This window comes from Colobus angolensis, unplaced genomic scaffold (genome assembly GCF_000951035.1).
Source record: "Colobus angolensis palliatus isolate OR3802 unplaced genomic scaffold, Cang.pa_1.0 Scaffold328, whole genome shotgun sequence".
NCBI lineage: Eukaryota > Metazoa > Chordata > Mammalia > Primates > Cercopithecidae > Colobus > Colobus angolensis.
This window is the reverse complement of record NW_012116577.1, coordinates 2,178,015-2,188,305: the sequence shown is the minus strand read 5'-3', so window position 1 is coordinate 2,188,305 and position 10,291 is coordinate 2,178,015.

The window sequence follows — 10,291 nt, the reverse complement described above, 5'->3', positions numbered from 1 at the left end:
AGCCAAGATCCTGCCATTGCACTGCAGCCTGGGCAACAGAGCGAGACTCCATCTCAAAAAAAGAAAAAAAAAGTATTCTCTATGTAGTCTTATGTAACTTGATGTTTTTATGCAACAGGTTTATTTTTACAATTTATTTTGTTGAGTCTAGTTTTCACTTTTTTGTTTTTTGCTTTTACAAATAATGCTGAAACGAACACTCATATCCAGTTTTTTGGTGCTCATGTCCAAGAGTTTCTTTAGCGTATGAACGTAGATTCAAAGTTGGTGGTTTGTAAGGCATGTGCCTGATCAGCTTTTATAACAATTTTACAAGATAATGCCAAGTTGTTTTCCAAACTGGTTGCACCGCTTTACAGTATGGTGTCTTATTTACTTGCTATCATAAGACCCAATTCTTTCCAGTCTGGTAGGTGTAAAATGGTATTTTATTGTGGCTTTAAATTGCATTTTCCTTAGGAATGTGACATCAATGTAAAAAATGCATTTTTCTGATTATTAATAAGTTAAAAACATTTTCATGTTTATTAGTCTTTCCTGTTCTGTGAAATATGTCTTGATGTCTTTATTTTTCTATTTTTGCTCTTATTTAAGAGTTTTTTATATTTAGGATATTGATATTTTTGTTGTTCTTTTCTACATATCTTCATCTAGTTTGTGGCTTATCTTTTCACTTTGGGTTTTTTTGTAAACAAAACTTAATATATTCAAATGTGAGTCCTTTTTATGTTTTAAGAAATTTGTCCTATCCCAGGGTCATAGTTGTTTATAGTTGCTTGTGAAAATCAAAAAAGTATCTCAGTTTTTAGTCTGCCTGGAGTTGATTTGTGTATGTGTGATACAGATTTAAAATTTTATTTTTTTACTATGTAGAAAATCAGTTTTCTCTGCACCATTTATTGACTAATGCATCCTTTCCTCAGAGGCTTTACTTACATGGAAATTTGCCATTGTAGCCAAATGTTTATTTGGGGACTTCCTGTTCTGTTCCATTGGTCAGTTTGCCTAAGCAAGGGCCAAGTATCACGTCATTTAATTGTTATAACTTGATTATATGTCTTGATACCTGACAAGGGTAGTCTCTTACCTTTGTATTTTTCTTAAGGAATGTTCTTGGCCTTTTGGTTTTGTTTTTTGTTGTTGTTGTTCTGAGACAGGGTCATGCTGTCTCCCAGGCTGGAGTGCAGTGGCATGATCATGGCTCACTGCAGCCTCAATCTCCCCGGGCTCAGGTGATCCCCCACCCCCATGACCCCCACCTGCCTCCCCTCCACTCTTCCATCCCACCTTTGTGTTGCTCAGGCTCGTCTTTAACTCCTGGGCTCAAGCAATTCTCTTGCTTCAGCCTCCCGAAGTGCTAGGATTACAGGTATGAGCCACCATGCCTGGCCTGCTTTTAAAATTCAGTATGAGAATCAGTTTGTAAAATGATAAACTGGGATAAAAAGCAAATAGCTCTAGGGAATTTCTTTTTCTGTCCTTTTTTTTTTTTTTTTTTTAATTTTATGACAGTGTTTCACTCTGTCACCTAGGCTGGAGTGCGGTGGTGCAAACATGGCTCACTGTAGCCTCGAACTCCTGGGTTCAAGCAATCCTCCCACCTCAGCCTCCCAAGTAGCTGAGACCACAGGTGCACATCATTAGGCCCAGCTAATTTTTAAATTTTTTGTAGAGACAGTGCCTTGCCTCGTTGCCCGTTTGGTCTTGAACTCCTGGCCTCAAGGTATCCTCTTGCCTCAGCCTCACAAACTGCTGGGATTACAGGTATTGAGCCACTGTGTCCAGCTTGCGTTCTCTCTGTATCTCTCTCTTTCTCTTTCTTTAAACTAGAATCACATTTAATGATTAATTAAGGAGTATTGACAGTGCTACAATATTGAATCTTCCTTGGTTTTGCTACTCTATCAGAGCAAGGATGTTCCGGTTTGCTGAGCTCTTTAGAAAAATTTGTACATATTGATGGATTGCATGTAAAATTTTGTCACATGTATATAATGTATTGTGATCAAGTCAGAATATTTAGAGTGTTCATCACCCAGCTAATTATTGTTAACTGTAGTCACCCTACTCTGCTGTCAAACATTGGATTTAATTCTATCTAACTATATGTTTGTACTCTTTAACCTACTTGTCTTCATCCCCCTGCTCCTCTGCCTTCACCCTGCCCAGCCTCTATTATCTTTCCATTCTCTACCTCCATGTGATCAAATTTTTTAACTCCTACATATAAGTAAGAACATGTGATATTTGTCTTTTGTGCCTGGCTTATTTCACCCAGCGTAGTGACTTCCAGTTCCATCCATGTTGCTGCAAATGGCATGATTTCATTCTTTTTCTTATGGCTGGATAGTGTTCCATTGTGTATATATGCCATATTTTCTTTATCCATTCATGTACTGGTGAACACTTAGATTGATTCCATATCTTTGCTATTGTGAATAGTGCTGCAATAAACATGCAAGTGCAGATATCCCTCTGATGTATTGATTTCTTTTCCTTTGGATAGATACCTAGTAATGAGATTGCTTGATCGAATGGTAATTATGGTTTTAGTTTTTTGAGAAATCTCCGTGGTGACCGTACTAGTTTACATTCCCACCAACAATATATGAGTTTCTTTTTCTCTGCATCCTTGCCAATATCTGTTCTTTTTAATCTTAATAGCCATTCTGACTGGGGTAAGATACTGTTGTGGTTTTGATTTGTATTTCTCTGATGATTGGTGATGTAGAGCATTTTTTTAATATACCTGCTGGCAATTTGTGTGTCTTTCGAGAAATGTCTATTCAGATCATTTGCCCATTTTTAAAGTGGATTATTTGTGGGGTTTTTGTTTTGTTTTTGTTTTTTCTGTATTGTCCCGTAAGACCTGAGATTATTTGTTTTGTTTTGTTTTGCTGTTGAGTTGAATTCCTTGTATATTCTGGATATTCATCCCTTGTCAGACGGGGAGATTGCACATTATTTTCTCCCATTCTGTGTGTTGTCTCCTCATTCGATTGATTGTTTCCTTTGCTGTACAGAAGCTTTTTAGCTTGATGTAATTCCATTTGTCTGTTTTTGTTTTTGTTTCTGGTGCTTTTGAGGTCCTACCCAAAAAGTCTTTGATCAAAACAGTGTCCTGAAGTGTTTCCCCAGTATTTTCTTTTAGTAGTTTCATAGTTTCAAGTTGTACATTTAAGTCTTTACTCCATTTTGATTTGCTTTTTGTATATGGTAAGAGATAGGGGTTTAGTTTCATTCTGCATATGGATATCCAGTTTTCCCAGCACTATTTATTGAAGAGACTGTCCTTTCCTTACTGAATGTTCTTGGCACTTTGTTGAAAATCAGTCAACTGTAAATATGTGTATTTATTTCTGGGTTCTTTTTGTGGTTCCATTGGTCTGAGTGTCTGTTACTATGCCAGTACCATGCTGTTGGGGTTTCTGTAGTTTTATAGTATCTTTTGAAGTCAGATAGTATGGATACCTCCAGCATTACTCTTTTTGCTCAGGATTGCTTGGACTATTCAGGGCCTTCTATACTTTCATGTGTGTTTTAAGATTTTTTTTTTTCTATTTCTGTGAAGACTGACACTGGTATTTTGATAGGAATTGCACTGAATTTGTAGATTGCTTTTGGAATTATGGTCATTTTCACAATAGTAATTTTTCCAATTCATAAACATGGAATGTCTTTCCATTTATTTATGACCTCTTCAGTTTCTTTCATCCGTGTTTTATAGTTTTTCTATGGACATCTTTCACCTCCTCAGTTAAATTTATTCCTATGTATTTTATTTTTATGGGGAGCTATTGTAAATAGGATTGTTTTCTTGATTTCTTTTTCCACTAGTTCATTGTTGGTGTATAGAAATACTACTGATTTTTGTATATTAATTTTGTGTCCTGCAACTTTACTGATTTCATTTACCAAATCTACGAGTTTTTTTTTACAGAGTCGAGGCTTTTCTAGATGCAAGATTATATTCTCAGTGGAGAGCGACAATTTGGAAGCCTTTTATTTATTTCTCTTGCCTAATTGCTCTGGCTAGACTTCCTCTGTTTCTTTTGTTTCTATCTTTTTTATTTCTTTGGGCATTTCACACATAGTTATCTTTATATCCTGTAGCCAATAATTCCAATATCTGAAGTCCCTTGAGGGTCTAAATCTGTTTATTGTCTCTATTGAGCTTTTCCTTATGGTATGCCATTCTTCCTGTGTTTGGTGGGTTTTTTTTGTAAATATATATTTAGTAGAACCTGTGAGAATCCAGAGGTTCTTTAACTGGGAATGTGCTCCTTCAGAGAGGTTTTGCATTTGTGTCTCTAGGCTGGGGAACAAAACTGATCTGGAACATTTTAGCTTTCTTCTTGGCTCCTCCTTTTGCTATGGATCTATAACTTGGTCTCTCAATCCCAGTGCTGATAATGGCATTTATCCTCAGGGCAACTTTGGTTTTCCTGTTTAGTTACCACTCCTGCTCAGATTCCATCTCTTATATTGGCCTTTCAGTGTCCCTGCTTTCTTGAGAGCCCAGTAAAGCATTTTTAAAAGTATATTGTTTATAACTGAACTAGGAACTAATAGTAATGGAAGAGCCCTTCAGATGATCTTGTCTTTCATAACCCCACAAACCACTACCATTCTAGAAGCCAAAGAAAAGACATAGTTTTGTCTTGATATTCACTAATTTTTCTCTTGTGTACCACTAGCCTCCTCTGAAATTTATGTGTTGAAGATGTTCCATAGACCAGGGGGCCCCAGCCCCCGGGCCTCAAATCAATACTGATCCATAGCCTGTTGGGAATGGAGCTGCACAGCAGGAGGTGAGCAGCAGGTCAGTGAGCATTACTGCCTGAGCTCCGCCTCCTGTCAGATCAATGACGGCATTAGATTCTCATAGGGGAGCAAACTTTATTGTGAACTGTGCATGTGAGGGATCTAGGTTGCAATCTCCTTAAGAAAATCTAATGCCTGATGAGCTGAGGTGGAATCGTTTCATCTCAAAACCACCTATCCCCACCCCCGCCCCGTCCGTGGAAAAATTGTCTTCTGCAAAACTGGTCCCTGGTGCCAAAAAGGTTGGAGACTGCTGCCATAGACCTTAACAGAGCTTTCTCTCTTTTTTGAGACAGGGTCTTGCTTCGCTGCCCAGGTTGGAGTGCAGTGGCGTGACCATGACTCACTGCAGCCTTGAGCTCTCACCTCTGTCTACTGAGTAGTACTACAGGCCCGCACCACTATACCTGGCTAATTTTGATATTTTTGTAGAGACAGGTCTTGCTAAGTTGCCCGGGCTGGTATTGAACTGCTGGGCTCAAGCAATCCTCCTGCCTCAGCCTTCTAAAGTGCTGGGATTAGAGGCCAGAATGAGCCTTTTGATCCCATATATTATTATACCTGAAGTTTCTTAAATTAAATTTAAACTAGGAGTTTATAAAAGGATAATTCAGGAAATGTAAAATTGCTTGATATGGATATGCCTGTCACTTCAAATGTCTCTCTTTGAATATCTCAAGTTATTAGTTATTTTATATAACATCAGACCCATAGCACATTGATGTGTTTTAAATCCCTTCATAAATATGACTCCAAAGTACTGATGGAGAGTCAGAAAATAATTGCTTTCTGCTTGAAACTTTATAACCTTTCTTTTTAAACAAATATTTCTGTTTAATGTAACAAATGTAATAGGCTTTTGGCCAAAAGTAATAAAATTCTTACCTGACCATAAATTCCTAAATTTCCCTAGTCCATTTGCAAACAGTGATCTTTTTTCCTGTCTGAAAACCAGAGCTCAGGACCAAATGACATAGTGGCTATTTGTATCACTTTCTAATACACAGTGCTGTTAGTTTTCTTTCTTTCACTTGTTTCATTTCCCAGTACCTATTATAATGCAGCACTAAATCTGTGTGTTTTTTGAGTTAGCTTTATTGCAGTATGATTTGTATTAAATTCACCTGCTGTAAGTGTACATGGTGATTCAGTAAACCTGTAGCATTGTGCTAGCCTCATCATAATCCAGATTTGGAACACTTTCATCATCTCCCTGAAATTCTCATGAGCCCGTCTGCAGTCAGTCCCCAGTCCTCCCCTCCTTTCTCTTCACCCTAGGTAGCCACTGATCTGCTTTCTGTCTATAAATTTGTCTTTTCTGGGTATTTCATATAAATTGAATCACACACCATATTTAGTCTTTTGCATCTGCCTTCTCTCAGCATAATATTTTTGAGGTTCACTTCATCCATAGTGTAGAATTTTTATAGCTGAATAGTATTCCCTCGTATGTATATATCACATTTTGTTTATTCATTCACCAATAATGGTGGTTTGGATTGTTTCCAATTTTTGGCTATGTGTGATGCCATGAATGTTCATGAACATATCTTGATTGACCATATGCTTTCATTTATCTTGGGTAGTTTCATATACGTGGAATTGCTGGGTTTTATTGTAACATGATTTTAACTTTTTAAGAAACTGCAAACTGTTATCCAAGTGGCGGTACCGTATATTTCCACCAGCAACGTATGAGATTTCCAGTTGCTCCTTGTCTCCTCCAACACTTGATACTGCCTTTTCCTTTGATTGTATCCATTCTCCTGGCTGTGAGACATGGTGTCATTGTGGTTAAATGAATTTACAGTGCTTTCAAACAGCATCTTTTTCCTAAAGAAAATGGTTGCCCTCTAGTGGCTCATTCTGCACATTACACTTGGGAAAGGGGCACTAATGAGAGAAGTCTAAAGCTCAGAACTGGCTTGTTAAAATGTACATTCATTTCACAGCATGCCTGGTTTAGCACACTGAACACAATTTGAGTCCAGTTTCAAAATGTTTTACTTCATTATTACTATTAATAATACCCAGGAACTTAGCTGGTTGGTTGTGGCTTTTACGTAATCCCAAGAGGTACATTATAGTCAAAACTAAATTTGTGTGCTTTAGATCTTATCCACTGTATGCACTAAGATCTTTTGGTATAACAAAGGTTTAGACCTGTAGAGTGGCTAACGCCTACAAAGAAGGGGAAAAAAGGCCAGAGGTGGTTATTGTTTACTCAAACCTATTACATCCTTTCAAATCAGCCAGAGGAATAAATAATTTTTACTAGTGGAATGAATATAAATTCTTTTTAATGAATTGCACACAAATGTAGTGTCTGGTGGCTTGTTGGTATTTTCAGGTAACACCTTGTAAATATGCCGATGGAGAGTTATAAAAATTTAGGAGACTTGGTCTCAGTTGCCCCCAGGCTCCTAGGGCTCTGCTGAAAAGACAGAACACTGTGCATGTTTTAAAAAAAAAAAAAAAAAAGTTAACACTTTGAGCTAAGTAAGGAACTGGCCAGGAATTTACTCATTTAAGGAATGTGTATTTGGTAAGTAAAAGAAGATGTGGCTTCAGGAAATTAGGGTAGTAGAACCAAACATTTAATGATTTAATGTAAGAAGTTTTTGCTTTAAAGCTATCCCTCATATAGGTGATGTCATTTATTTTTTAGAAAGTAGAGAAAATGTATATATGTGAAATTTCCCTAAGCTCTTAGGCTTTAGATTTCCAAATTACCCAACAATGCATTTTATTGTCCTGACATGTCTATAAAATCTTAAGTATACATGTGTGTATTTTATGCCTGAACACAAAATAGTAGAGCCTGATGGATGGGACTGCCTATGGTTGACTTACTGCTTTACTCAGTTTGAGGTAAGGGGGAGGAGAGGGCATTTGTGTATGTGACGTTGGGTACACAGTGATTCCACTCCTTAGTTAGTATGGTCCACTCCACTTATCAGTTAGAGGTGGATAAGGGAGTATAAAGATTAGGATAAGGGAACATTTAGCCAAGTCTAGGGGGTAAGCTTTGGATATGAGGAAGAGGATTAAGATAATTAATTTTTAAACATGTATCAGAACCTATAAAATGTTGGCACCATGAATACTGGGGTTTTTTGTTTTTTTGAGACGGAGTTTTGCTCTTGTTGCCCAGGCTGGAGTGTAATGGCATGATCTCGGCTCACCGCAACCTCTGCCTCCCAGGTTCAAGCAATTCTCCTGCCTTAGCCTCCCGAGGTAGCTGGGACTACAGGCGTGTGCCACCACACCCCCGGCTAATTTTGTGTTTTCAGTAGAGACGGGGTTTCTTCATATTGGTCAGACTGGTCTCAAACTCCTGACCTCAGGTGATCTGCCTGCCTCAGCCTCCCAAAGTGCTGGGATTATAGGTGTGAGCCACCGCGCCTGGCTGAATACTGGTTTTTAAATAATTAACGTGGAAATTTTAAACTTATTCCTATGGTGCTGCCATCATTGCCCAAAGAAAAAAACTTAGGCAGATACTGAAATTATCTAATAGGGACACATTTTTATCCTCTGTCTTTTGCAATTGTGTTTTGGAGCCAAGTCTGATGAGTTATTTATGTGGATAGTATTGTTTAACTCTTTGTAGAAAAGCAACTATAAAATAAGTAGGATGTACGTATGCTTGCACATAGTTCTGAAGGCAGTTTTTGTTGTTGTTTGTTTTGAGATGGAGTCTTGCTCTGCCGCCCAGGCTGGAGTGCAGTGGTGCAGTCTAGGCTCACTGCAACCTCCACCTCCCGAGTTCAAGTGATTCTCCTGCCTCAGCCTCCTGAGTAGCTGGTACTACAGGTGTGTGCCACCACACCCAGCTAATTTTTGTATTTTTATTAGAGATGGGGTTTCACCATGTTGGCCAGCCTGGTCTCAACCTCTGACCTCATGATCCGCCCACCTCGGCCTCCGAAAGTGCTGGGATTACAGGCGTGAGCCACTATGCTGGGCCCTAAAGACAGTTTTAAAGAATTTTGTTCTAAATTTGTTTTGAACTGTGGTAATAAATGTGAAGAAACCACCAAGATGATTTAAAGGACAGTGGTCTTATTTAGTTCTGTGTATCTTTTTAGATTTTAATACACCATCTTTAACAGGGAAATATTTGATTACGAGTATCTTTATCTTACACACTGTAGGATATCATATTTCAACTCCTTCCTTTTTTTCTTACAGATGAGGAAATATCGTACCAGACATTCACGTAACTTGTGCAAGGTAGAGGATGGTTATTCAGTGCCATGTTTTTTATTTGTTTCTGGTTGGCTGTTTTGCCTGGACAGTGTAAGGCAGGTGAGGCGGCCAACACATTCAGTCTTCAGGGTCACTAGCTTCAGAATTAAAGTTTTATTCTGCCCCTATACTCTCAAACTTGGAGGACCCTGGCAGAATTTATACTGTTGCCTGTTTCAGTTACCATTTCTTATTTCCTGGGATTTTACCCATTAAAGCTTAGTTTATATTATTCATGACTTAAAAACATTTACTTTATACTCATTTCTTGAAATGTCTGTTACACTAGCATTTAGTGTTTTACTAAACTTATTTATTAAATAATTACATGTCCTCATGCAAATAAGGAAAAAAAACTGTCAATTTTAGCTGTCTCTACAGGTGCACTAGTGTCTTGACTAGTGCTGGTAAATGGAGAAAATCCATAGGGCAACATGGAAAGCAGCATTGGATGGGATGATCCCCCATGTGCTTCTAATGATGCATTCTTTTAATGACACATTCTTCTAATGACGCATTAGAAGAGTTTGCTAGCAACTGCAGATTTTTAGGACTTCTTTCTCAAGCTCCAGTTTATAAAGCCTCTAAGGCCTATTAACAGTCCAGTCTTACTAACCTCAGTCTAATTGTCTATAGTATAATCCAAAAGTGGTTAAATGGTAACAGTGTTAAGACTCTGGCTGCAGATAACATTAAAGCAGTTTATAAAACCACATTTTCAGTAGTTTATTCTCACAAGCAAAACCCCCTTCATAACTTGAAATCAGACAAATCTGTACCATCTGAGCTTCACCTTTTACTAGCATCCTAACCATGGACAGATTACAGTTGTCTCTCTGTCCTTGGGTTCTGCATCTATAGATTCAACCCACTGTGAATTGCAAATATTGAGGGCATGGGGGTGGTGAAAGGGATGGTGTTGTATCCATTCTGAACAGGTAAAGACTTTTATATTATATTGTCATTCCCTAAACAATGTAACAACTATTTACATAGCATTTATAAGTAATCTGGAGATGATTTAAGGTATAGGGGAGGATGTGTGTAGATTATATGAAAATACTGTACCATTTTATATCAGGGACTTGAGCATCCTTGGATTTTGGTATGGGGGAAAATCCAGGATCTAATCCCACATGGATACCAGGGGATGACTATACTTATCTTGGGCTCACGTGTCATCTGTGAAGCATAATGACTAATTTGAAAGATGGTT